The 27,324-nt window shown below is 39.2% G+C and overlaps 1 protein-coding gene across 1 annotated transcript in view; it reads left to right on the top strand.

Moving 5' to 3' along the window:
* Positions 1-27,324, top strand: part of LOC5563768 (death-associated protein kinase related) — a 470,683-nt gene that overhangs the window by 328,492 nt on the left and 114,867 nt on the right. The gene's annotated exons all lie outside the window — the stretch shown is intronic.

Here is a 27,324-nt window from a genome sequence, read left to right as displayed (position 1 = left end):
ATTTGGGCATCACCTTTCAATCAATTGCTGCGCGTCGTCGTCGTCGCACCGGTTTGTTGAAAGCTGGAAAAAGCGATCGTTGTCGCTTCTGAATGACTGACAGACAAAAATATAGAGACTCCTGACAGGTTGTAAATAAATCAAAAAGTTAAAGCGTTGATGGGCGACAATTATGAAATATAGTATCATTTCCTTGTTGGAGTGCTAATGAAAGCAGAAGTGAAATGAATATTTTCCTGAAAGGATTTTTAGATTGAAATGATGAACCTTCAACGATTTCTTTGCTAAATTTTCCGTTAAGCCGCAAAAATTTTGCGATACAGGATCAGGTTCTGCGAAGTTTCCGGACAAGCCTCTGAGAAACCTCCGAACAAACTTCTGTGATGCCTACAGAAAGTTTCTGGGAAGTTTCCACACAAGCTTCCAGACGAGCTTCAGGCAAGCTTCTAGGAAGCTTCTAGACAAGCTTTCATAAATGCTTCTGGAAAGCTTCCAGACAAGGATGCTTCTAGACAAGCTTCTTGTAAGGTTCGAGACATACTTCTTGGATGCTTCCAGGCAATCTCTTGGGAAGCTTCCAGACAATTTTCTGGGAAGCTTCCAAACAATCTTCTGGGAAGCTTCCAAACAAGCTTCTGGAAAACTTCCAGACAAGCTTGTGGGAAGCTTCTTGACAAGTTTTTTAAAGCTTGCAGACAAGCTTCTAGGAAGCTTCCGGACAAGCTTCTAGGAAGCTTTCAGACAAGTCCCTTAGAAGCTTTCAGACAAGCTTCTTGTAAGTTTCCAGACAAACTTTTGACAAGTTTTCTGGAAGCTTTCAGACAAGTTTTTGAAAAGCTTCCAGACAAGCTTCTGGAAAGCTTCTAGACAAGCTTCTTGAAAGCTTCCAGGCAATCTTTCGGGCGGCTTGCAGACAAGCTTCTGTGAAGTTTCCAGACCATCCTCCTGGAAGCTCTCAGACAAGCTTTTGGGAAGCTTCCAGACAAGCTTCTGGCAAGCTTTCAAACCAGCTTCAGGGAAATTTCCAGACAAGCTCCTGGGAAGCTTCCAGACAAGCTTCTGGGAAGCTTCCAGACAAGCTTCTCTGAAGCTATCAGAAAAGCTTTTTGGGAACTTCCAGCCAGGCTTCGGGGAGGCTTTTAGACAAGTTTCTGGGAAGCTTCCAAGCTAGCTTCTGGAAAGCTTCCAGGCCAGCTTCTTGGAAGTTCCCTGACAGTTTCTTTTGGGAAGCATCTCAGAAGCTTTCAGACAAGCTAATGAGCATCTTCCAGATAAGCTTCTGGGAAGCTTTCAGACAAGCTTCTGGGAAGCTTTCAGAAAAGCTTCTGTAAAGCTTCCAGACTAGTTTCTGGAAAGCTTCTAGACAAGCTCCTGGGAAGCTTCCAGACAAGCTTCTTGTAATCTTTTCAGACAGGCTTGTGGGAAATATTCATACAAGCTTCTGGTAAGCTTCCAGTCAAGCTTCTGGGATGCTTCCAGGCAAGCTTCTCGGATTATTTCAGACAAGCTTCTGGGAAGCTACCAGATAAGCTTCAGAGAAGCTTCCAGACTAGTTTCTTGCATGCTTTCAGGCAAGTTTCTAGGAAGCTTCCGGACAAGCTTCTAGGAAGCTTTCAAACAAGTTCCTTAGAAGCTTTCAGACAAGCTTCTTGTAAGTTTCCAGACAAACTTTTAACAAGTTTTCTTGAAGCTTTCAGACAAGTTTCCGAAAAGCTTCCAGACAAGCTTTTGGAAAGCTTATAGACAAGCTTCTTAAAAATTTCCAGGCAATCTTTTGGGCGGCTTGCAGACAAGCTTTTGTGAAGTTTCCAGACAATCCTCCTGGAAGCTCTCAGACAAGCTTTTGGGAAGCTTTCAGACAAGCTTCTGGCAAGCTTTCAAACCAGCTTCAGGGAAACTTCCAGACAAACTCCTGGGAAGCTTCCAGACAAGCTTTTGAGAAGCTTCCAGACAAGCTTCTGAGAAGCTTCCAGACAAGCTTCTGAGAAGCTTCCAGACAAGCTTCTGGGAAGCTTCCAGACAAGCTTCTGGGAAGCTTCCAGACAAGCTTCTGGGAAACTTCCAGACAAGCTTCTGGGATGCTTCCAGACAAGCTTCTGGGAGGCTTCCAGACTAGTTTCTGGAAAGTTTCTAGACAAGCTCCTAGGAAGCTTCCAGACATGCTTCTTGTAAGCTTTTCAAACAGGCTTGTGGGAAATATTCAGACAAGCTCCTGGGAAGCTTCCAGACAAGCTTCTGAGATGCTTCCAGACTAGTTTCTGGCAAGCTTTCAAACCAACTTCAGGGAAACTTCCAGACAAGCTCCTGGAAAGCTTTCAGACAAGCTTTTGAGAAGCTTCTAGACAAGCTTCTTGGAAGCTTCCAGACAAGCTTCTCTGAAGCTATCAGAAAAGCTTTTTGGGAACTTCCAGCCAGGCTTCGGGGAGGCTTTTAGACAAGTTTCTGGGAAGCTTCCAAGCTAGCTTCTGGAAAGCTTTCAGGCCAGCTTCTTGGAAGATTCCTGACAGTTTCTTTTGGGAAGCTTTTTGGAAGCTTTCAGACAAGCTATTGAGCATTTTCCAGACAAGCTTCTGGGAGGCTTCCAGACTAGTTTCTGGAATGCTTCTAGACAAGCTCCTAGGAAGCTTCCAGACAAGCTTCTTGTAAGCTTTTCAGACAGGCTTGCGGGAAATATTCAGACAAGCTTCTTTTAAGCTTCCAGTCAAGCTTCTCGGATGATTCCAGACAAGCTACTGGGAAGGTTTCAGACAAGCTTCTGGGAAGCTACCAGATAAGCTTCAGAGAAGCTTCCAGACTAGTTTCTGGCAAGCTTTCGAACCAACTTCAGGGAAACTTCCAGACAAGCTCCTGAGAAGCTTCTAGACAAGCTTCTGGGAAGCTTCCAGATAAGCTTCTCTGAAGCTACCAGAAAAGCTTTTTGAGAACTTCCAGCCAGGCTTCAGGGAGGCTTTTAGACAAGTTTTTGGGAAGCTTCCAAGCTAGCTTCCAGGCCAGCTTCTTGGAAGTTTTCTGACAGCTTCTTTTGGGAAGCTTCTGAGAAGCTTCCAGACAAGCTTCTTGGAAGCTTCCAGACAAGCTTCTTGGAAGCTTCCAGACAAGCTTCTTGGAAGCTTCCAGACAAGCTTCTCTGAAGCTATCAGAAAAGCTTTTTGGGAACTTCCAGCCAGGCTTCGGGGAGGCTTTTAAACAAGTTTCTGGGAAGCTTCCAAGCTAGCTTCTGGAAAGCTTACAGGCCAGCTTCTTGGAAGTTTCCTGACAGCTTCTTTTGGGAAGCTTTTTGGAAGTTTTCAGACAAGCTTCTGGGAAGCTTCCAGACAAGCTTCTGGGAAGCTTCCAGACAAGCTTCTGGGAAGCTTCCAGACAAGCTTCTGGGAGGCTTCCAGACTAGTTTCTGGAAAGCTTCTAGACAAGCTCCTGGGAAGCTTCCAGACAAGCTTCTTGTAAGCTTTTCAGACAGGCTTGTGGGAAATATTCAGTCAAGCTTCTGGTATGCTTCCAGTCAAGCTTCTCGGATGATTCCAGACAAGCTACTGGGAAGGTTTCAGACAAGCTTCTGGGAAGCTACCAGATAAGCTTCAGAGAAGCTTCCAGACTAGTTTCTGGCAAGCTTTCAAGCAAGTTTCTAGGAAGCTTCCAGACTAGTTACTGGGAAGCTTCCATACAAGCTTCTGGAAAGCTTCCAGACAATGTCCTAAGTAGCTTCCAGACAAGCTTCGAGACAGTGCTTCTGAGAAGCTTCCAGAAATGCTTCTGGGAAGCTTCCAGAAATGCTTTTGGAAAGCTTCTAGACATGCTTCTGTGAAGAAACATGTCCCTGGAAAACTTCCAGATAATCTTCTAAGGCATCTTAAAAGCTGTCAGACAATTTTCTTGGAAGTTTCCAACAATCTTCTTGGAAGTCTCATACAGCTTCTTCTGGAAGTTTTTTGGAAGCTTTCAGACAAGGTACTGAGCATTTTCCAGGCTAGCTTCTGGTAAGCTTCCGGACAAGCTTTTAGGAAGCTTCCACACATGTTTCTGGGAAGTTTCCAGTCAAGCTTCTGGGATGTTTCCAGAGATGCTTTTGGAAAGCTTCCCGTTAAGCTTATAGGAAGCTTCTAGACAGGCTTCTGGGAAACTTCCAGACAGGCTTCTGAGAAGCTTCCAAGTTTACTTCTGGGAAGCTTCCAGACAGCATTTTCTGGGAAGCTTCAGACAAGTATCGTGAAGCTTCTAGTCTAGTTTCTGGGAAGCTTCCAGTCTTGTTTATGGGAAGCTTCCAAGCAAGTTTTCTGGAAGCTTCCACGCATGTTTCTGGGAAGCTATCAGACAAGCTTCTGGGAAGATTCCATACAAGTTTATGTGGTGCTTCTAGACTAGTTTCTGGGATGCGTCCAAGCAAGTTTTTGGGAAGCTCCCAGATAAACTTTTGGAAAGCTTCCAAACAAGCTTCTGAGTAGCTTCCAGACAGGCTTCTGGGAAGCTTCCAGACAAGCTTTTGGGAGCCTTTCAAACAATTCAGACAAGCTTCTGTAACGCTCCCAGCTAAGCTTTTGGAAAGCTTTTAAACAAGCTTCCAGCCTAAATTTGGGGAAGCTTCAAGCCAAGCTTCCGGGAAGCTTACTTCCATGCTTCTGTCCATTAGAATTACAATTCCTCAGAAGTTTTTTTTCGATTGTCTCCAGGAGTTCCATGCCGGAAAAATCTTCGAAGAAATCCTGGGGTAATTTTTGGATATATTTTCTTTGAAAAATCTTAGCGGAAACAATGGATTGATTAAAAGAAAAACTCTTGGAGAAATCTCTGTAGCAATTCATGGAGATGTTTCAAAAAAAAAAAAAAAAATCTTCGCATGAGCTTCCGGAAGATTTGTGAAGGAGTTTCTTAAAGGAAAAACAAACAAATCCTCAAATAAAAGCCTTCAACTATTTGATGGTCAATCGTTCAAAAAATTTCTGATCTTAAAAAGAATTTGAAGAAAACCTGATGGAACATTATGAGATTTTTTCAAGATCCTAACGATATTTCTGGAGTAATACCTGTAAAAATATTTTGGAGAACTTATGGAAGAATTAATAAAAAAGCATGATAAAAAAAAACTACTTGACAAGTTGCTGAAGTAATTCCTGGATTTATTACTTCTGAAAAATGTGTTTGGGAAAAGTTTGAATGATAACCCTGCAGATATTTCAGAAGATACTTCTGGAGGAACTTCTATAGTAACTTCTGAAGATATTTTTGGAAAAAAATACAACACTAAACCGAAGAAAACATTGGAGGAACCCATCAAGGATTTCTGTTTCAACTACTTGGGGTGTATCGGAAGAAAATTTTTAAGGATTTTCTGGAGTTGTCATTGGGGAAAGATTTCCTGAGAAACCTTTAGAGGAATCCCAAGGGAACTCTAGTTGCAATCTTTGAAAGCTTTTCCAGAATTCCTAAGCGGGAATATAGAATAAATTTGATGGATTTCCTGTAACATATTTTAAGGAATTCCAAAAGAACATTTCTGAAGTTTTTTGCGCATAAACTCCGAAAGAACCTGGACAAAATTTTTAAAATTTTCAAGATATTTTTTTAGGTTCATTGGAGAAATTCCTGAGGATTTGAGTTATAGAGAAATTACTAGAAAAAATCCTTGAAGAAATTCTAAGGGGAAATTCTGGAGGTTCTCCTGGAGAATTCCTTCAAGAATTTTTAGATAATTGCGAAGGTACATTTAGAGGATTACTAGATGAACTTTTTGAAGAATTTTGAGCGAATCTTCTAGAAAAATACCACAAGTTCGTGGTGAAATTCTTGTAGTGTTCTTTAATTTGCAAACAATTTCTACGGTACCATCATAGCACGTCTAGTTTAAAATCGGTCATAGACAAGGTTCTGGGAAACTCGTAGACAAACTTTTGGAAAGCTTCACTTCTCTTTGGAAGGTTTTTCTTCAATTTTGGAAAAAATTGTCAAAGTCCGCAATTTTCTGCTGGATTGTGTTAGTTACAAAATCTTGAATAATCAAATCTTCATTTGGAGCCATTGCATGTTCTTGAATTGTTAGATCGCGGTTTTTATAAGATGAAATTGTCCTAAAGTGGTCACCCGATTTAATTATTGATCTAGGTCATGATCCGCATAATTTCGCCATTTCAGAGGTGTCTGAAATGCTGATCCCTTGGCAGGTACCATTTTACGATCGATCTTGATTCTGCCCCTTGAGACACGACGATGGTGTGAGAATTATTACACCCCGTTACAAAAGCAGCCCCGGAGTGGTGCCAAAAATGGACCGCAAATAAAATTAAATCAAACGATCATGTCTGCACCCTCGGTGAGCTTTCGCGCCCAACCAAGATCCGATCTGATCGTCACAGTCAGTATTATTCGAGGAGAAAAAAAAAATGGAAAGAAAACAGTAATTTCGAAAGCCCAAATCGGGACCGCGGGCTCGATGGGACAATGATTCATCCGGACATATTTTGGTTCGCGGCGGTTGAGATTGGGAAGGAATTTACGGTCGTCCTTTGACTAAGTGGACCGATCCATCGATCAAGTCCAGGTTCAGGCTGCTGCTCGTTGGTGCAACCTGCGCGAGATGCACAGCAAAAAATAAATTAATGTCGGTAAACATAATTTGTAAATTAATTCTATGACATCCATATAAAAAAATATTCCACTCAAAGCACAATCGGACTTGATCGACGAAAAGGCGTAGAAACACATATCGAGTAGCAACACGAAACTTCTAGTAAATTGAACACACTTTCCTCTGAGTGGTGAGATGACCGAGAGGTATCGGGGACGTGACCTTCACTCGCTAGTCCAGGGTTCGAATCCCGGTCAAAGTTTTACATCTATTTTGTTAACTTCTCAAACCGGTTTTGTAGATGTTATTGAACATCATCTTTACGAAGGGACTGATGTGCAGCTAAAATGACGATATTACAAGTTATTTTTTGCTGTGTGCATCATGCGGTCAGCGTGGTAGGGAGATGAAGGAGGTTCTGTAAACGAGAAAAAGTTGACGGTGATTCATCTAATTGCTCTGGACTGTGAAGGCTGTAAAGCGCGCACTCGTCGAATATGGGCTACTACTGATGGGGTTTTGTATGCGTTGTAATCGGAGGTTCGCTGTTTATGGAGCGCGTGTGCGTGGAACGAATCAGCCGGCGGAGGTCCTGCTTAAGTGGTAGGCGATCGGCGACCTGCGAGTGGCCTGACTGGGTTAATTGATGATTACCTGAGAGGTGGTTTGTGGTACAGGGTTATTGATGAAAATGATTTGTTTTTAAATAGTTGTACAGACGCAAACTGTTCATTCGTTGCTTTACTTCTGAGTAAAATTTTAATTTTGACATATGAAATTTTCTTACATACAAAATTGGCAGCACAAACCGGTCCAAAATGTTCAAGTAACAAGTTTTACTCAGCTTAGTCACATTAGAGGGCGAACCGCAGACTCAGATCTTTATTTGATGGTGAGTTTAGTTGACACTGCTCATTACCAGATAGTAAGCATCTCTAGAATTTGGACCCCTTAGAAGGGATCTTTTGGGAACTCATCTGTATTGGAAGAACGTATCGTTTTCGATGAGGGATCGGTTTTTAATGGTTACGAATCCTCCCAGCAAAAACGCCAGAAATCTTCATTCATGTATTTATTTCAGTACAGTTTTTGAATTTATAATTTCTGCACGGAATTTTCCAATAATTTCTTTATCAATCCAATCTTTAGGAACTTCTACATTGAACATAAAAAGGTTTTTCTTGGAAATTTTAAAAACTTAGTCCAAGAAAACAGTTCTTTCGGAGTTTTTCCGGATTTTTTTTTTCACGAAGTTTCTCTATTGTTATACCTGCAAAAATATTATAGAAAATCCCGAAAATCGATTTTTCCGTTCAGGAATTTTGAAAAAGCCTCTAGAAATTGGTCCTTGTATTTCTCTTGCAAGAAGTTTTTCAGAAAAAAAAACTCCAGAAAATCCTTAACAATTATCTTTAGATGCTCCTCAAATAGAAACTCAACAGAAAAATCCCCCAGAAGTTTATCTATATAACATATTTAACTTAGATGTTTACGCCAGGGATTCCTCTAGAAACTTCTCGAAAGGCCACTCAAAATGTTCATCCAGGTATGTTGTTCCAGAGAATCGTTGAGGGTGCCTTCAGCGTTTTCTTCAATCAAATTTTATTGTTCCAAGAATCACTGTAGAAGTTCCTCTAGAATAATTTTCTGTAATGTAAACCATCTAACCATTAGGGGTCTTAAGGGTCTTAGAGGTTCTATTAGAGGATTTGTTTTAAGAATTCCTAGAAAAAATCCTTGAAAAATCTTTCAGCAGCTTCTTTGGAATTTTTTTCCAAAAACATCTCCAAGAATTGCTTCAGAGATTTCTCCAAGAACGTTTCCGCTAATATTTTTCATAAGGAGATTTATCCAGTAATAACCCCAGGATTCCCCAGCTTTTTAAAAATTTGCTTGGGATTTTCCCAGAAACTTTATGGAAGCTACACAGGCTTGTATGGAAGCATTCCAGAAGCTTGTCTGGAAGCTCTCAGAAGCTTTTCTAGAAGTTTACAAGAAGCTTACCTGGAAGCTTCCCAGAAACTTTCCTGAAAGCTTCCTAAAATTTTTCTTGGGATTTTCCCAGAAACTTTACTGGAAGCTTCAAAGAAGCTTGTCTGAAAGCTCCATAGAAGCTTGTCTGGAAGCTTCACAGAAGCTTTTCTGGGAGTTTCCCAGAAACTTGTCTATAGATTATCAGAAGCTTGTCTGGAAGCTTCCAAGAAGCTTGTCTGGAAGTTTCCCAAAAGCTTGTCTGGAAGCTTCCCAGAAGCATGCCTAGAAGATGCTCAGTAGCTTGTCTGAAAGCTTTCAAGAAGCTTATCAAAAGAAGCTCTCTGGAAAGTTCGAAAAAGATTGTAGGGAAGCTTCCCAGAAGCCTGTCTGGAAGCTTCCCAGAAGCCTGTCTGGAAGCTTCCCAGAAGCCTGTCTGGAAGCTTCCCAGAAGCCTGTCTGAAGTTCCTTAGAAGCTTGTCTGAAATCTTCTAAGAAGCTTCTCTAAAGAAGCTCTCTGAAAACTTTCAAGTAGATTGTAGGGAAGCTTCCCCGAAGCTTGCCTGGAAGCTTCTCAGAAACTTGCATGGAAGCTTCCCAGAAGCTTGCCAGGAAGCTTCCCGGAAACTTTCCTTAAAGCTTCCTAAAAATTTGCTAGGGATCTTCCTAGAAACTACACTGGAAGCTTCACAGACAAGCTTCTCTGGGAGTTGTTGTCTGGAAGCTTGTCTGGAGGCTTCCAAGAAGCTTGTCTGGAAGTTTCCCAAAAGCTTGTGTGGAAGATGCTCAGTGGCTTGTCTGAAAGCTTTCAAGAAGCTTCCCAAAAGAAGCTCTCTGGAAACTTCGAAGAAGATTGTAGGTAAGCTTCTCAGAAGCTTGCTTTGAAGCTTCTGAAAAGCCTGTCTGGAAGTTTCTCAAAAGCCTGTCTGGAAGCTTCTTAGAAGCTTGTCTGGAAACTTCCCAAAAACGTGTCTGGAAGCTTCTCAGAAGCTTTCCTGGAAGATGCTTAGTAGCTTATCTGAAAGCTTCCAAGCTTTCCCCTGTGGAAATATCCAGGAGGATTGTTTGGAAGTTTCCTTGAAACTTGCTTGGAAGCTTCCCAGAAACTTGCTTGGAATCTTTCCAGAACCTTGTCTGGAAGCTTCCCAGAAGTTTGTCTGGAAGCTTCCCAAGAGCATGTCTGGAAGCTTCCCATAAGCTTTTCTTGAAGCTTGTCTGGAAGCTTCCTAAAAGCTTCCCAGAAATTTGTCTGCAAGCTTTCCAGATGATTGACTGGAAGCTCTTCAAAAGCTTGACTGGAAGCTCCCCAGAAGCTTGTCCGAGAGCATTTCAGAAGCCTGTCTGGATAATTCCCAGAAGCTTGTCTGGAAATTTCTGAATAGCTTGTTTGGTCGTAAGCTTCCCAGAAGATTGTCTGACAGTTTCCCAGAAACATGTCTGGAAACTTTCCCGAAGCATGTCTGGAAGCTTATCAGAAAGCCTGTCTGGAAGCTTTCCAGTGAATCAGTCTGGAAGCTTCCCAGAAACTTGCTTAAAAGCTTTCCAGAAACAAGTCTGGAAGCTTTGCAGTAGCTTGTCTGAAAGTTTCCAAAAGCTTTTTAGAAGCTTGTCTGGAAGCTTCCGACAAGCCTGTCTGGAAGCTTACCAGAAGCTTGTCCAGAAGCTTCCCACAAACTTGTCTGGGAGCTTCTCAGAAGCTTGTCTTGGTCTGGAAGCTTCCCAAAAGCTTGTCTGGAAGCTTCTCAGAAGCTTGCCAGGAAGATACTCAGTAGCTTGTCTGAAGGCTTCTATGAAGCTTCCCTAAATTAGCTCTCTGGAAAGCTCCAAGAAGCTTGTCTGGAAGTTTCCCAAAAGCCTGCTTGGAAGCTTAACAACAGCATGTCTGAAAACATTCCAGAAGCTTGTCTGGAAACTTCCCAAAAACACGTCTTGAAGCTTGTCTGGAAGCTTCTCAGTAGCTTGTCTGGAAACTTCCCAAGAGCCTGTCTGGAAGCTTATATGGAAACTTTTCTTTAAGCTTGTCTGGTACTTTCCTGAAAGCTTCCCAGAAGCTTGTCTGGAAGCCTTCCAGAAGATTGACTGGAAGCTCCCCAAAAGCTTGACTGAAAGCTCCCCAGAAGCTTGTCCAAGAGCATTTCAGAAGCCTGTCTGGAAGATTCCCAGAAGCTTGTCTGGAAGCTTCCCAGAAGCCTGTCTGGAAGCTACTCAAAAGCTTGTCTAGAAGCTTTCCAGTGAATCAGTCTGGAAGCTTCCCAGAAACTTGCTTGAAAGCTTTCCAGAAACAAGTCTGGAAGCTTTACAGCAGCTTGTCTGAACTCTTCCCAAAAGCTTGTATGATAGCTTTTTGGAAGCTTGTCTGGAAGCTTCCGACAAGCCTGCCTGGAAGCTTACAAGAAGCTTGTCTGGAAGCTTACAGAAGCTTGTCCAGAAGCTTCTCACAAACTTGTCTGGGAGCTTCTCAGAAGCTTGTCTGGAAACATTCAAGAAGCTGGTCTGGAAGCTTCCCAAAAGCTTGTCTGGAAGCTTTTCAGAAGCTTGCCAGGAAGATACTCAGTAGCTTGTCTGAAAGCTTCCAAGAAGCTTCCCAAAATAAGCTCTCTGGAAAGCTCCAAGAAGATTGTAGAGAAACTTCCCAGAAGCTTGCTTGGTAGCTTCCCTGAAGCTTGTCTGGAAGTTTCCCAAAAGCCTGTCTGGAAGCTTAACAACAGCATGTGTGGAAAAATTCCAGAAGCTTGTCTGGAAACTTCCCAAAAACAAAGCTGGAAGCTTCCCTGTAGCTTGTATGGAAACTTCCCAAGAGCCTGTCTGAAAGCTTATATGGAAGCTTTTTTTTAATCTTGTCTGGTACTTTCCTGAAAGCTTCCCAGAAGCTTGTCCAAGAGCATCTCAGAAGCCTGTCTGGAAGCATGTCTGGAAGCTTCCCAGAAACGTATTTCTAAAAAGCTTGTATGGAAGCTTCCCAGAAAGTTATTTGGAAGCTTCCCAGAAACATATCTGGAAGCTTCCCAGAAGCATGTCTGGAAGCTTCTCAGAATCTTGTCTGGATGCTTACAAGATGCTTGTTTATAAGAAGTTGGTTTGAAAGCTTCAAGGAAATTTCGAGTTGAGGAGATATCGAGTTATAGACCCCGAAAGCAGTGCAACTGCGGTTCAAGGAACCATCGAAGTGTTTATGAAAACCAAGATTTACTATGGTTACATAACTTGATACTGAAACGCGGAAAGTCGAGGTATTTAAACCTGACAGTAATAAAAGAATAGAGATATAATTATTCATAGATTAAATGCAGTTCTTTTACAGTAGAAGTATCACACTTAAAACAAAAACTCGATTCCAAAATTTTAGGGATTTCAGTTTTGGAAGCTTTGAAATTTAAGAATTAAAATTGGGAAAACTTATTGAATAGCCTATAATCCTAAGGCAATCTGCTAAGATAAAAACAAACTTCTTAGATTTCGACTGAAAATCTGAAATTCCAAATGGAATATAGTTCCTATAACGTAGAAATTCACCCCGAAAGGAAATTCCCCCTAAGGGTGCTTTTGAAATTCGCTCGATGTTATTCTGACTGGTAATATTTTCTGAAGAGCCTACAATTTTAAAGCAAACTTCTGAAATTCCGACTGAAAATCCGAGGTTGCGAAAGAATCTGTGTTGTATGGAATATAGTTCGTACAACGTAGAATTCACCCCGAAAGGAAATTTCCCCCAGAGGTGCTTTCCGAATTCTCCGAAAATTATCTTGATCGGTCATATTTTTAAAGAGCCTACAATTCAAAAGCAAACTTCCAAGATTCCGACCTAAATCCGAAATTCTGAATGGAATGTAGTTCCTATAACGAAATTCACCCCGAAAAGAAATTCTCCCTAGGGGTGCTCTTGGAATTCTCTCGACATTATTTGGCTGGTAATATTTTCTAAAGAGCCAACAATTCTAAACAAAACTTCCAAGATTCTGACTCAAAATCCAAGATTCCGAAAGAATCTGTTCTAAATGGAATATAGTTCCTACATCATTTCTACGATACCCCGAAAGGAAATTCCCCCCAGGGGTGCTTTTAAAATTTTCTCAAAATTATTTTGCTTAGTGATATTTTCTAATGAGCTTACAATTCTAAAGCTCTTCTAAACTTCTAAGATTTCGATTGAAAATCCGAGATTCCGAAAGAATCTGTTCTGAATGGTATAAAGTCCATATAACATAAAAATTGACCCCAAAAGGGATTTCCCTCAGGGGTGCTTATGGTATTCTCACATATCTATCTTGATTAGTGATATTTTCTGAAAAGCCAACAACTTCAAAGCAAACTTCTATGATTTTAGCTGAAAATCCGAGATTCCGAAAGAAATTGTTCTGAATAGAATACAAATTATATTACGTAGAAATTCACCTCAAAAGGGAATTCCCCCCAGGGGTACTTTTGATGAATCTGTCAAAAAAAAAAGTGATTTAGAAATTCTGACAAAAGTCTCAAACGTAAATCCAAACTTTTAAAATTTCGCTTGAAAATCGTAGATTTCTATAAAAATTGTTCCAAATCGATAACAATCGTCGAAAGTTACCCCGAGAGGGAATTTTCCCATGATATTGTTCTCCAAAGATTTGCTCATTCCTGAAATAAAGCAATTTCAGCTTAGTACTGTTTGAAGTTGCAACGAGGCTTGTTTTGGATAGCTTTTCGTATTTTGACTACAAGGTTAGTATTTCACATACTTTTCCACATCCAAAAGCAACGGATACGCAACCAACTCCCCAACTGTACAATTCGATCCACGCCCTTTCTTGACCAGGTCAGCGATTCCGCTTCACCCGGTCCTATCCAGCGCAAGGTCGTCTCTCGATTTAACCCCATCGACTATCACTTTCGATTTCCCAAACCGACGACGACGACGACGACGACGATGCGAGATTCAATCAACCGATTATTGTGTCAAGCCCTCTAATGCCCAACCGTCGTTATGACATTTCCAAATCACCGGAGCGAACTTGAACCAGATTCCACGTGCCAACTTCCCGTCACCGCGCTCGTTCTCGTAGGTCTTTAATGGCCCGCGCGTTAAAAATTCACAATTCCAAAAGATCAAAAGTCGCCCCCGCATTCGTTGGGAGTCGGGAAAAGGTCACTGTGCTCTACTGCTAGCTACGGAGAGCTGGAAAAATCAGCTTAGATATGCCACCGCATTCTCAAGAGCACTCGTCGCAGGGCTGGTAGCACCTGGGTGTCTGAGAAATGGGAACTTTAGAGATCATATGCCTGCAAAAAGAAACCAAAAAGAGACCAATCAGAAATCAGGGAATACTGAAAGAGTAAGTTTATAAGGACTTTTTGAAGGACGAGGTTGGTGGTCTAATGGCTACCGCGTCTGATCCATAACTAGAAGGTCATGGGTTCAATCCCAGGCATGTCCCTTTCCTCAATCGTTTCTCTACGCTTCCATTCTTCTATTATTATAACACGCGTTTTCTTACGCTAGATACATAGGCAGTCGGCCAACCATAAAAGACGCTTCTCTGCCATAAAATTACCTTACCCCTATACCTTCCAGCAAGAACTGACGTAAATGCAGGGGTATATCCGGTCTAGTGTGGGCCAGTTTTAAATGCAACATCATTTCCTTCCCATTTCCCTCACGTGGCAGGCGCCATTGTTGCCCAAAAATAGAAGATCACCAGCATTTGTACACTAAGGGTGTCTGTTAGTCCCAAGCAGTCAACCACGGGCGGCCAATCAAGCTCAAGCTTTATGGAGACATCGATAGACCAAGAGAAACCAAGTCTCTAAAAGGAGACCCGCTACCAGCCCTGGTTGTCGTCGTCGTCTCGATTCGTATGTTTCGTCCGTCACGCCCTTAGTGCCTCTACCATTAGGCATCCACTAGATACTGGAGGTTGCTACTTGCTCAGATAGTTGGCACAGATTCGACCTTTCCAAAGCGCGCGCGCGTTCCACTTTACCGAACCGAGTCGAACCAAGCAAAAATCTGTTGAGCCCTGTTGAGTCCTTAAGGTATTGCGCGCACGACTTTTGCTCGGAGGACGGGTTGGAGTGTTTACCTTTTGGAAAATGATTTTTATCACTTGAATTGGGTAGGCTTCAAATGGAGTCGGAGATCCTGAACTATGGAGAGAGCGGCGACGAAGGGTGGTCAGATCGAGTCAGGGCTGCTTTATTATATTTAATAACGAAACGATCGATGCAATATGCGCCGCTGCTTGGCCGCCATATGCCTCCCCAATGCATAATGTGTCTAAGCAGCGATTGAGCACAACGAATGGGAATGCTTTTTGCCATATCTACGCTGGAGTCATTCGACGCCACCGCCGAACTATGGGGCAGAAAGCTACCTTGGTCGGCCAAAACCTCGAGCGCTTTGGGTATGAGGTTCAGAGGCTAATGTCTTCTGAAAATTATACTGGGTGAATTAGAGCTGTATTTTGAAGGAATTAAATTTGTTCTAGACAACTTATAACAAGTTTCAACTTATCTACATCAGTTGTAATTTTGATAGAATAGATAGTCCTTTCTTCTACAAAGTTGTTCATAGTATTTTTTTAAAGACACGTATGCTCTTAAAAACTTTGTAAATGTAGAGAAACAATTCTTGCTGAACTTTACTAAAGGACCTAAAGAGAGATTATCTCCGCCCTCGCTCTCTTTCGACTATAACAGTGCAATACTAAAGCTTTTGGGAAGTTTTCACTATGAATCAAAAGACAATGCACTTGGCTAGCGTTTCATAAAAAAACGCAACAGAAGAAGTCAATGGTAGGATAAGTCATTCTGTAAAGTAACGCGAGAATTTTGATTATGTGCGCCTAACTTGTTCTTGCAAAACTAAATTTTGATCTAGGTGAGCTTAAACCTTTTTTTTCTTTTTCAATTGTGTCAATAAACGAAGAGTAGCATATTTTTATAAACCAATTCTAACAAAGGAAAAAAATGTCTAGATCAGTTTGAGGTCATCTAGCTCAACATTCAGTTCTTCAAAATTAATTGAAAAAACACCGTTGAAAACTGAAAAGCGGAGGATTGTTTCAGTGGTACTTAACTTAAAACCGACCAAAATGTCACTTACACCCCTTTGTGTTTGGGCCTTCTACCGGAAGCATAATTTTTTAACCACATATTCAAAACGCGATAACTTTTTTGTTTTTCAATATAATTGTCCCATTTTTTTTCAAGTTTTCAAAAAAGTCTTCTATTTTTGGAATCTGTGTCGATATTGACCATTGATCATCTGGTTTCGAAGATATTCCGATATCCCTTGGGGACCGACACTTCCCGTATACAATTTCATTGAACGCCATTTTGTTTTTAATAAATTTATCAAAAGTTTAAAATGTGGGCTATATAGTGTCAGATAATAAGGAGCATCTCTGAAAAATCATAGAAATTGGTTGAGGTGTCCAAATAGTCTAAAAATTGGGATATGATGTGTTTTGAATTTTTCAAGTCTTTTTACGGCCGAAGAAATAATGCTGCTAGTGGAGGTAGAGAGGTTAATCATTGAATGCAAATTGCCTGTAGTCGACCGTGAATTGCTCTATGAGGATATATTTTATATGTTTTTCAGTAAAAAATGAGCGGAGGAATCAGCTGAGACATTTCGATTTATGGCCGCTCATAAAATTGCATTTGTTTTAATTTTTTTCGATTTCTGATGTTAAAAACCCAAATTTTGAAGCAAACAGGTTGAAAATGGAGTTGTTTTAAAAATAAGGTGATAATTTTTTTTTTCGATCGTTTTCGCGTAAAAACCGATCAAACAACGTAATATGTCTTTGAACGTGAAATAGTGGCATTAAAAAAATAGGTTTTGATCGTTTTCGGACCTTCTGTCTGAAACAAGTAAAAGCTCTGCAGAAAAAAGTTTTTTGCTAGAACACTTCAATTGAAAGATGAAACTGATTTAGATCATTTTTTAGCCATCTAGATCAAATTCAATACCGTCAAAATGAAGCTCCAGATCACTCCATATAATTTTCCAAGAACTACCCCAGAGCGCTAGAGGTTTTGGCTAACCAAAGTAGATATCTGATCCCTTTTTTGTATATGATTAGATAATGCTTCATAATCAGTTCCCTTTTTTTAGTATGACATCAAAGCTCTGTCTTATCTTATAAACTTACTGTATCTGGATTGCACTTTTCTGGTTTAAATGTCAACAAATTATTGAGAAATATATTGAACTAGTTGACCCGGAAAAAGTTTTCTTGCTAAGTATTATGTGCTATTTGTAAATGTTAGATTTGTATTGACTATTTATTCCAACTTTCTTAGAAGTTGGCCCATATTTGTAGTCCACACGAACTCAAGCCATTTCGTGACATACAAACACCATCCCATTTTTATTTATATAGATTATATGTCATATTTGTTAGGCATATTTAACCCCAATTGCCTAATTCACTTTTACAGTTGATAGTGTCACACTTCTTAGCAAACTCTTCTCTCCGGATTGCAGACCTAATATATGTACATATACAGCCATTCCATGAAAAACCGATCTAGTGGGTCACCGAATTCCGTGAAAATTTGCTATTTTGTTCCTTATCCGAAATTAGGATACACGTATTTTTGGATTTTTTGATTGGGGTGACCATTTCTGAAATAGGGTGACCAGAAAAATCGCGATTTTGCAAAAAAATTATTTTTAAAAAAATTATAACTTTTGAACCGTTTGACCGATTTTCAATCTTTTTGGGCGAAATGAAGGCTAATGATCTTGACTTTTCGGGAAAAATATAAAATTTCAAAAAATTGTATTTTTTACATGAAAAAACTCAATAGTTTCCGTTTTTTCGTGTTTTGAAGGCCTCGGGACCAAAGGGGCTATTGCTGCTCTCATTTTTTCTTAAAAGTTCAGAAAATTTTACGTAAACTGTCAAATTTTTAGCGATGTATGTTTTTTAGTTTTTGAGATATATTTTTTTGAAAATAAAAAAATCAGTAATTTTTCATTGTCACACACTGTAGATCTCAGCGCATTAGATTTGTAATGTTTAAAAAAAATCATAACTTTTGAATAGCTCAACCGATTTCCAATCTTTTTTTATGGAATAAAAGCTTAAGGTCTCAACTTTTCAGAAAAAATAGAAAACTTTGACAAAAAAAAATTTTACATTAATATAGGGAAAGTGTACCAGTTATGGCCATAGTGGTTCCCTATTTGGCCGTATAGGACATTTTGATAACTTTCACATTTTAAATCTTTTTGAATGCTTCAACATCAAGATATATCTTAATTCTAACTACTACAACACACACAAAATTTCAAAATTTGAAGACATTAGAGTAATAACGTATGGCGAAATAGGGAACCACTATGTCCATAACTGGTACACTTACCCTATATGAAATTTCTAAAAAAAACTAGAAATTTTTATATATACGTTTAAACATATTTTTATCAGATTTTTCAATTTTGTCTGAATAGTTGAAATTTTAAGCTTCCATTCCATACAAAAAGATTGGAAATCGGTTAAGCTGTTCAAAAGTTATATTTTTTTTTAAAACATTACAAATCTAATGCGCTGAGACCTACAGTGTGTGCCGATAAAAAATGACTGATTTTTTATTTTCAAAAATATATATCTCAAAAACTAAAAAACATACATCGCTGAAAATTTGACAGTATACGTAAAATTTTCTGAACTTTCAAGAAAAAATGAGAACAGCGATAGCCCCTTTGGTCCCGAGGCCTTCAAAACACGAAAAAACGGAAACTGTTGAGTTTTTTCATGTAAAAAACACAATTTTTGTGAAATTTTATATTTTTTCTGAAAAGTCAAAATCTTTAGCCTTCATTTTGTCCAAAAAGATTGAAAATCGGTCAAACGGTCCAAAAGTTATAATTTTTTTAAAAATAAAAATTTTGCAAAATCGCGATTTTTCTGGTCACCCTATTTTGGAAATGGTCACCCTAATCAAAAAATCCAAAAATACGTGTATCCTTATTTCGGATAAGGAACAAAATAGCAAATTTTCACGGAATTCGGAGACCCACTAGATCGGTTTTTCATGGAATGGCTGTATACTGTTTTAAAAGCATTCTCAAACAGATCTGAGTACAAGCGAAACGTGCTACTTTTCCTTGAGTGTCGGTTTTCCGAATGTCGAGAATCCCAAATCTTCTTCTTTTGATTGCTTATCGTTCTTTCTATTTCAGCACATTGTTTCTAAAAACTATTCTTACACATTCTCGAACTATATCACTTTTCAAGGAAACGGGTCATTCGGAAAACCTGCATGGGTGGAAACGGGTCATTCGGGAAATGACTTTCGGGGAAACGGCGTTCAGGGAAAAGTAGCAGAATTGAAATAGGTTGTGCTACTTTTCCCTGACTCTCGGTTCCTCGAATGTCGTTTCCCCGAACGCCTGTTTCCCGTGTGTCAGTTTCCCGAATACACCGTTTACCCGTAAAGCCCATTTCTCCGAAAAGTGTTTGACACTAATAATTGTCATAGGGTAATTTACGGCTTCGGCACCATTCGGCTATTATCGGCAACCGAATTACAAACGCCAAATACACAGTATTTTTCTATCACAACACTCCAATGAAAACATTCAGATGATTCTTTGTTCTGTTAGCGCTCCGCTGACGAGATTTCCGAGTATGAACAAACAATTTCGCCAGGGATGTCATCAATTCAAATGAACACGCCGCAAAATGCAACTGATTTGGAGCTGCCGAACAGATTTGCCTGCAGTTAGCAGTTATTATGGGAAAACTGCCGAAGAGAATGAGTCTGCCGACAATAGCCATAGTGACAAGAGATGTCCGAAGCGTTGTAAAAACGTTTTCAAAAAGCTTTTAACAAATCTGTCGGTGGGAATCGATAGAGGATCGAACAGCGCATAAATGTAAACAGACAAACACGTAATTTGTTTGCTGATGTCCGAGAAAATTACAAAAGAAGCGCGGTATCGGCTTAGACTGACGAGAATACGTAAATTCCCTTACTTTATATATTTCGAGGCGGTTAGCGAACTAATCATCTGATATGAACCCTTCTTTATTTGAATGGCGGATCTTTCCAGTTTCAGCGACCTCTGCATTTTTAGCACTTGGCGTTTAGTCGAGAATGTCCAATATCTTCTTCTTTTTGATTGCTTATCGTTCTTTCTATTTCAACACCCTGTTTCTAAAAACTATTCTTCATATTATCGAACTGCATCACTTTTCGAGGAAACGGGTCATTCGGAGAACTGGCGTTCGGGGAAATGGCATTCGGAGGAACGACGTTCAGAGAAAAAAAGCAGAATTGAAAATGGTTGTGCTACTTTTCCCCGCCCCCTGGTTCCCCGAATATATAGTTTTCCCAAATAGCCCATTTTCTCGAAAAGTGTTTGGCACTCATTATTGTCATATTTTATATATTTTGAGGTAATTTGCGAACAAATCATCTGATACGAATCGTTCTTTATTTCAATTTACGAGTTTCAGCGAGATTTGCATTTTTGGCACTATATGTTTAGTCGAGAATGACCAATATTTCCTTATTTTGATTGCTCATCGTTCCTTCTGTTTCAGCACTCTATTTCTAGAGACTATTCTTGCACATTCTCGAACTGCATTACTTCTGCAACGGGTCATTCGGGGAACTGGCATTTGGGGAAATGACATTTGAGGAAAAGTAGCACAATCCAAAAAGGTTGTGCTACTTTTCCCTGAATCTCGTTTCCGAATGCCAGTTTCCCGAATGCCAGTGTCCCGAATGCCAGTTTCCTGAATACACCGTTTCACCGAATAGCCCATTTCCCCGAAAAACGTTTGTCACTCATAACTTTCATATTTTATATATTTCGATAGCGCAGTACTCATCTGATATAAACTCTTCTTTATTTGAATGGCGATTCTTTCGAGGTTCTGCGTCCTCTGCAGTGACAAGAACTGTGTGTGTTTATTCGCGAATTACCAAAACTGTTTTTAAAAACTATTCTTTTACATTCTTGAATTGCATCAATTTTCGAGGGAACGGGTCATTCGGGGAATAGTGCTACTTTTTCCCGAATCTCGGTTCCCCGAAATGAGTTTGTCACTCAAAATTTTCATATTGTATATGCTTCAAGGTGGTTAGCGAATCAATCATCTCATATGAACTCTTCTTTATTTAAATGACGGTTCTTTCGAGTTTCAGCGACCTCTGACACTATGTGTTTAGTCGAGAATTACCAAAATCTCTTTCTTTCGATTGTTTATAGTTTTTTGAATGTCAGCACTTTGTTTCTAAATACTTCTTGCACATTCTCAAACTGTATAACTTCTCGAGGAAACGGGTCATTCGGGGAAATGATATTCGAGGAAAAGTAGCACATTTGAAGATGATAGTGCTACTTTGCCTCGAATATCGGTTCCCCGAATGTCGATTCCCCGAATGTGATTTCCCCGAATGTCTTTTCCCCGAACACCAGTTCCTCGAATGCCAGTTTCCTGAATACAGCGTTTTTCCGAATAGCTCGTGTCCCCGAAAAGCGTTTGCGACTTATAATTGTCATATCTTTTATATTTTGAGGCGGTTAGAGAATCAATCATCTGATATGAACCTTTGTTTATTTGAATGGCGGTTCTTTGGAGTTTCATCGACCTCTGCATTTTTGGCACTATCTGTTTAGTCGAGAATGACCAATACCTCCTTCTTTTAACTGTTTAACTGTAAAGGGCCAATCCTCAGATCGTTAGTTATGAAACAAATTGATGTGAATATTGTATTTTCAATACCTATTTCTGACGTTTATAGCACAGCGTAACAAAAATGACATATTTGCGTGTCTTAATGATTAAATTATGTATCTTTTAAAATCGATTTAGGGTTGCTAAATCTGATGCAGAAATGTTCCAGCACGTCACAATTTTCAGCTACAGGTCGCCAAAGTTGCATAAGCACTAGTTTCATTAAATTTATGATTTATCAAACTTTTCAATGATCTTATTCACCAAGTATGTGAAATAAGACTTCCACTATCATTTGGTTGAAATTGTATGATTAAATTTAGATTTAATCCACTTTTTCAACATGCTTGCAGGGGTACAGGTCGTTAGGCCGAATGCCGTTAGGCCGAAATAACATTTGATCATTTACTACTATTTCAAATGGCTAACACGTTCATCAGTGTTTTTTCCTTCTCCTAATCGAAGGCTGTTCTTTCTAGCTGTATTTCGCAGCGGTTATTGTGGGCTTCTAGGTTCATTAGAACTATCGGTCATTTTCGGCCTAACAACCCGTTCGGCACAACGACCTTTTCGGCCTAACGGCATTGGGCTTAATGGCCTTCGGCCTAACGACATTCGGCCTAACGGGATAGAACCGTACCAAAACCCGATTTGTTTACAATTTGATCATTGCACCTTTAGAACTGTTACGCGAGAGAGCACAATTAGTATTATTTCCAAGTTTTTCACGCTATCAGCACTATTCTTATTTGAGGACGCTGGGCGTTCAGCATATCTTTCCTCAAATTAGAACGTTGGGCGTTGACGGGTCAACATAAGGGATTTGGGGCTAACACATATAGTTTACAGTGAATTACTCACCGTTTAATATCTTAAAAAATGAAATTTGACAAAGAATGAAGAAAATTATTTTTTTTAATGTTACCAAAAAAGAGTTGGGGTAAAATGGAAATTATGAGTACAATTCTTAAAAACTTATTCAAACACCTTCAAGTCAGAAAAGAAAACAAACTTAGCTTATCGTTCCTACGTTTTTCGCAAACACAATTCCACACGTTCTGCTCTAAATCAACTCGATTTTCCAGTTTTAGAACGTTTGATTTCCGGATTTACAAAAAGACGTAAGTAAGATTTTCAACTTTTGCAACCGAACCGCTATTTTCATAGCGCCGACAAAGTGACATAACCAAGATTCCAAAAACATAACACTACTTGAGGCAATTTAGCACTGGTACAATAACGTCGTAAGTAACTGAATAGAACGGTGTATCATTTTGTAATCATATTTTTGTGGGAAATAATAGAAACTACCTAGTTTTTTGAACGCTAGCTGATTGCGTTCAAAAATGTTAAAAGGGGATGCATTTTGAAACAGTTCCAGAGGACATGTTGTGATTCTCCTTATTTATTTTTTCAAACCCGTATAAAAGTTACATACGTCGATTTGAAAAAGTTATCGAGAATTTCAACTATTGAAATATAAGGGAGTCTGGGCTTAATGAGACCCCTAGTTCAATTTGCAGTCAATGGCTGAAATCAGTTTTATTTGCCCAGGGTTTTTTTCTGTCGGAAACGGGCCAAACAGCTAACTGCGCTTAACAACATAATGAGATAAACAATTCTTTGCTGTTTATGTTCATTTTTTGCCCACTGTTCGCGCGCGCCCCTTCTGATGGGAAAGCTTGATTTCGGACGCCTATATGGTCACAGGGCGTGTGTTTTTTGCTCCATCCACTAGGCCAATCTATTGCTGCCGGAGGCAATCGATGCTTTTTCAACTGCTCCTTCGAAGCGATGTGACATTTTTAGGTTATGATTTATCTGACGAACTTTTCGGCCCTTCGCTAATTAACGAGCCGATGGAGTACGACCCCCTTAGGGGGCGATATGCCCCTTTGTTTCGCCCGTTCTTTGTCACAATTGGCGACATCGAGTCAACGCCGTCGATCTTTGCTCGCCTCGGTCCCCCTCGCTCGACCCGTGATTAATTGCTTATTTATTAATTTTTGCAAACACTCTTCGACGAGTTGGGGTCTGTTGGCGGGAATAATCCCGGAGAGCCGCCCCATAACGCTGATTAATTAGCCATGGCGACGACGGCTTGCAGGACGATAAATGCGCCGCCTGAAGGCGCCCATTCACCATATCTCACGCTCGCTCGATCACTTCTAGGCTAACAAGCGAAAAGAGCGGAACAGACTTTTCAGGTAGAGAAAAGAGTCAGCTCTTTTAGTCAGTTGTGAAGGTTTTTAAGAATCTATCGAATTGCGCCATTGGTGGACGAGAGAAGCTTCAGATTGTTCCGCCTTTTTCACATGTTACTCTAGACTTATGGACGCGCATGAATTCTTTCGCATGATCGGCGACGACGGCGGAGAAGCGAAAATGTCTTCCATGGAGAATTGATCGGTTTGAGACGATTATGTGATTATGCGATTTATGTGAATGCGTGAACTAAGACGGACAAATCAAGCGCGCACGGTGGTGTCCTCGATATACGACGCACCACGGCGCCTCGGGGGAGATGCCCACGGAATTTATTTCATCTGGCATTTTTTTTTTTTGTTAATAGCAATGTTTATGGGTGAATTGATTTGCAAGTTGTGTGATTAGTCTTTGAATTTATCAGGTTGTTTGAGGGTCACAATTCAAGGCTGTACATAACATGTATCATTTTTGATTCTGTAATGATCAAAAATTGGTTTTCATGGCTGTTCATGAACAACGTGGTCATTTTTGTCGGATTTTCGTAATGTTACAATTGATTTTTTACTGTGTATGATATCGGGAGTGACTCATTTCGCATAAGGATGTTCCGCATAATGACGTTTGGCATAAAGCACTTTCATACACTAAAAGGTAGCATTTCAAAGATGGTATATAATTCTCATTATGCCAAACGTCTTTATGCGAAATGGGTTACCCCCTTATGAAATCGAAATGAGCTCGTACATATGCAGTGGATTTCACGGTCTGCAGCGGAAGAGCAAATGCAACATCAATTATTTTTCCTTCCTTTCATTGTTGTGGCGATTTTACCTAAATATAAGTAAACCTCGAGTCATGTGAATGATGTAAGACACTTCCAAGAGATTGTTCTCCTCAAGGTTTGGTATATGTTTTTGTAGGTATTTATCTTAAACAAGGAAACCTGGAAAACCTGAAACTATCAGGGAATTTCATTGAGCCTGGAAAAACCTGGAATTCTCAGGGAATTTTGATCACAATCAAGAAAATTATTTTGAGGCAGTAATTATTGATAAAATATATTCACGACTAAGGATTTTTGCGTCAAAACCCTGAGCTACAATTATTTGCTAGAAAATTCTCTGCAATCGAAAAAAAATGAACTGCGCCGCTATTTCTGCTGTTCAATGAGGATCCTTCCGAGTATGAAATTTTAGCGACTTACCAGAACATAATTGATGTTTTTAATATTTCTATATTTGATCAGTAAACAAATAACATATCTAGGGCTGGTAGCAAGTTTCTTTTTAGAAACCATTTTTATGTAGGTCTTTAAAGGTTCCTTATTTTCCTTTGAGCACCTCAACGTTACTACCTCCAGTAATTTTCTCAGAGATTACTTCGAGCAATTTTCCAAAGACTGTCCTTGGCCTTCTTCAGATATTTTTTTCACTTTTCCACCGAGTTCTCCGGTTTTGATTCTAAAAGATCTTCCAAAGATTACCACAGAATTTCTTTCAAGAAAACCCGCAAAGGTCAATTCAAGAGTTTTTGGTGAAATTCGTTCATTTTTTTAAGAAGCTCGTCAAAAATTTCTACGCTACTTCATCTACGATCATTGCACAGAATTAAGAACATTTCGAATAATTCTTTAAATTCGACCTGTGTTTCATTATTGAGTTCCTTTAGAATTTTCTCCAATATTTCATCCAAAAAATCAAATATTAAAAAGTTCATTTAAGGTTTCACACCAGATAACACAACAGCATTTTTTTTTTTAAATCATCCGATCATTCCTACACTATTTTTTTTTATTTCGTCCAGAAGTTCCTTCACAAAGTCCTTCGAGATATTATTCAGAGTTTTAAATGATTTTTTTTTTCAAGTATCTTAGCAATAATCTTGAAAATCTTCTAAAACTTCTTTGAAAGTGAGCCCTTTCAGTAATCCTTATTCATCAATGGTGACTTAAGATCATACACAAGTTTTAACAGAAGTTATCTTAAGATTTGCTCTTAAGAATACGATTTCTTTTAAATTCTTAGTTTTCTGGAAAATTTTATTCACATTTCCTTGGAGCAACGCATGGAAAACTCCTGGAAGAATGCTTGAATAAAACTTTGGAAACTTCCTTGAGATATCTTTTAGAATTATTAGAGGAATTTCCAAAGAACTCTTAGGTGCATTCTCTGGAACAATTCCTACAGGTATCCTTAAAGTTATTTCTAGGTAAAATCTTAAACAAATCTGATGGGCAGGAGCTTTGGTATTGTTAGCACCTTCAAATTGGAATATTGGAATAGCTTCAGTATGCTTTGAAAGATATCTAGAAGTGTTTAAATAGCTATTAACTTAAAAACACTTTAAAATTTGGCATTAGTTTGTTTACGCCTTATAAAACTAGAGTATTTCCTGAACCTGGAATTATTTGGTAAAACCTGGAAAAACCTCAAAATATCAGGGAATTTTAGTTCGGTGAACGAAAAGACACCCTGTTAAAATACTTTCTTACAATATGATATTCCACTATGATACTTCAGTAGTGTAATATATCAAAATTCCATAGCAATTTTTTTGCTTTAATTCCGTGAGAATCTAGAAAAAGTGCTAGATTTTATTATAAGAATGTTTAATCATTTCTTTTGAACATGTTGGATCATATTTTTTGTAAGAACAATTCACCTTTATTTATCTGTTATACGTCGCACTGATCGTGTATATATTCAGAAAATCCAAGCTAAGAATCGTTGGTTCGTATCTCGACCGAGGATCTTTTCAAACGGAAATTTTCTCGCCTTCCGATGGCATCGAGTATATTTGTGCCGATTGTACCCCGTTTGGCATAAAGTTGTTTGCCATAATGATTGACTTAGAATGGATATCGGCATTTTCGAAGTTTTTACCGAGATCAACATCACTGAGCCCATAGCAAAAATTTTTCGTAAGTTCTCAATAAGCGTGGTAATTGTTCAGAGATATTCCATGCTATGAAAGTCAAGAATCGTAGTGACATTAGAGAGCATAACTAAATAAAACTAGTTACGGGTCTAGGGGAAGATCTTTTCGGAACAATAATTTTCTCCACATCCCAGAACATAGAGTATCTTTAAGCTTGTTGCGATATACACATTTGAAAATAGTAAATTGGCAAAGAAAGTTCGCAATTATTGATAAAAGGAACGCTCATAGAATATACCGCTGCAGATCAAGCTCTGTCCCAGTTTGGATGTAACACTTGATGAAAATTACTTGGTTAAAGAAGGGAAAATTTATTTGCAAAATCTTATCCCAAGATCTATAATTGCAACATAATGCAAAAATAGCCATAATAGCATAATAGCGAGAGTGGATTATTTTTCGTTTTTAAATGTTTAAGACTCTAACGCAAAAAAAACTTCTCACAGCATAACTCAAATGAACAACAAATTTTAGAAAGAAAATATTTGTTACAAAACTTTTGAACGATTCAATATAGAGCGGTTCTACGCGAAATCGTCCATAAAATGCTGAAATCTGACATGTACCATTCCGATTTGGATGAAACTGCGCAGATGTATTAAGTATATGAGACGAAAATTATCTCATATAATTGGGGATCACACCAACAAGATTTGATGCAGGATCGCACTTTTATTTACATTCTCGCACTTATGAAAACTGACTGCGCAGTCCAGTGGTGAACGAAATACCCAATAATGTGGGAAGAGATTAACGCAACATTGTTGATGGAGCATCTGGAATAATGCAAGAAACGGGCGTATTTTCTTAAGTTTTATGATATTAATATTATTAAATCCCAAATATCTTGAAGCGGTAGCTTATAGGAAGTTCATTGATATTAGAATGTTGAATTGTTTTTGGATAAAGAATCATATTGCAGCATCAAAACGCCTTTTCTATAACCAGAAATTGAATTTTCAGAAATACACCAAA

Source organism: Aedes aegypti, chromosome 1 (assembly GCF_002204515.2).
Source record: "Aedes aegypti strain LVP_AGWG chromosome 1, AaegL5.0 Primary Assembly, whole genome shotgun sequence".
Classification (NCBI taxonomy): domain Eukaryota; kingdom Metazoa; phylum Arthropoda; class Insecta; order Diptera; family Culicidae; genus Aedes; species Aedes aegypti.
This window is presented reverse-complemented; position numbering and strand designations above follow the sequence as displayed.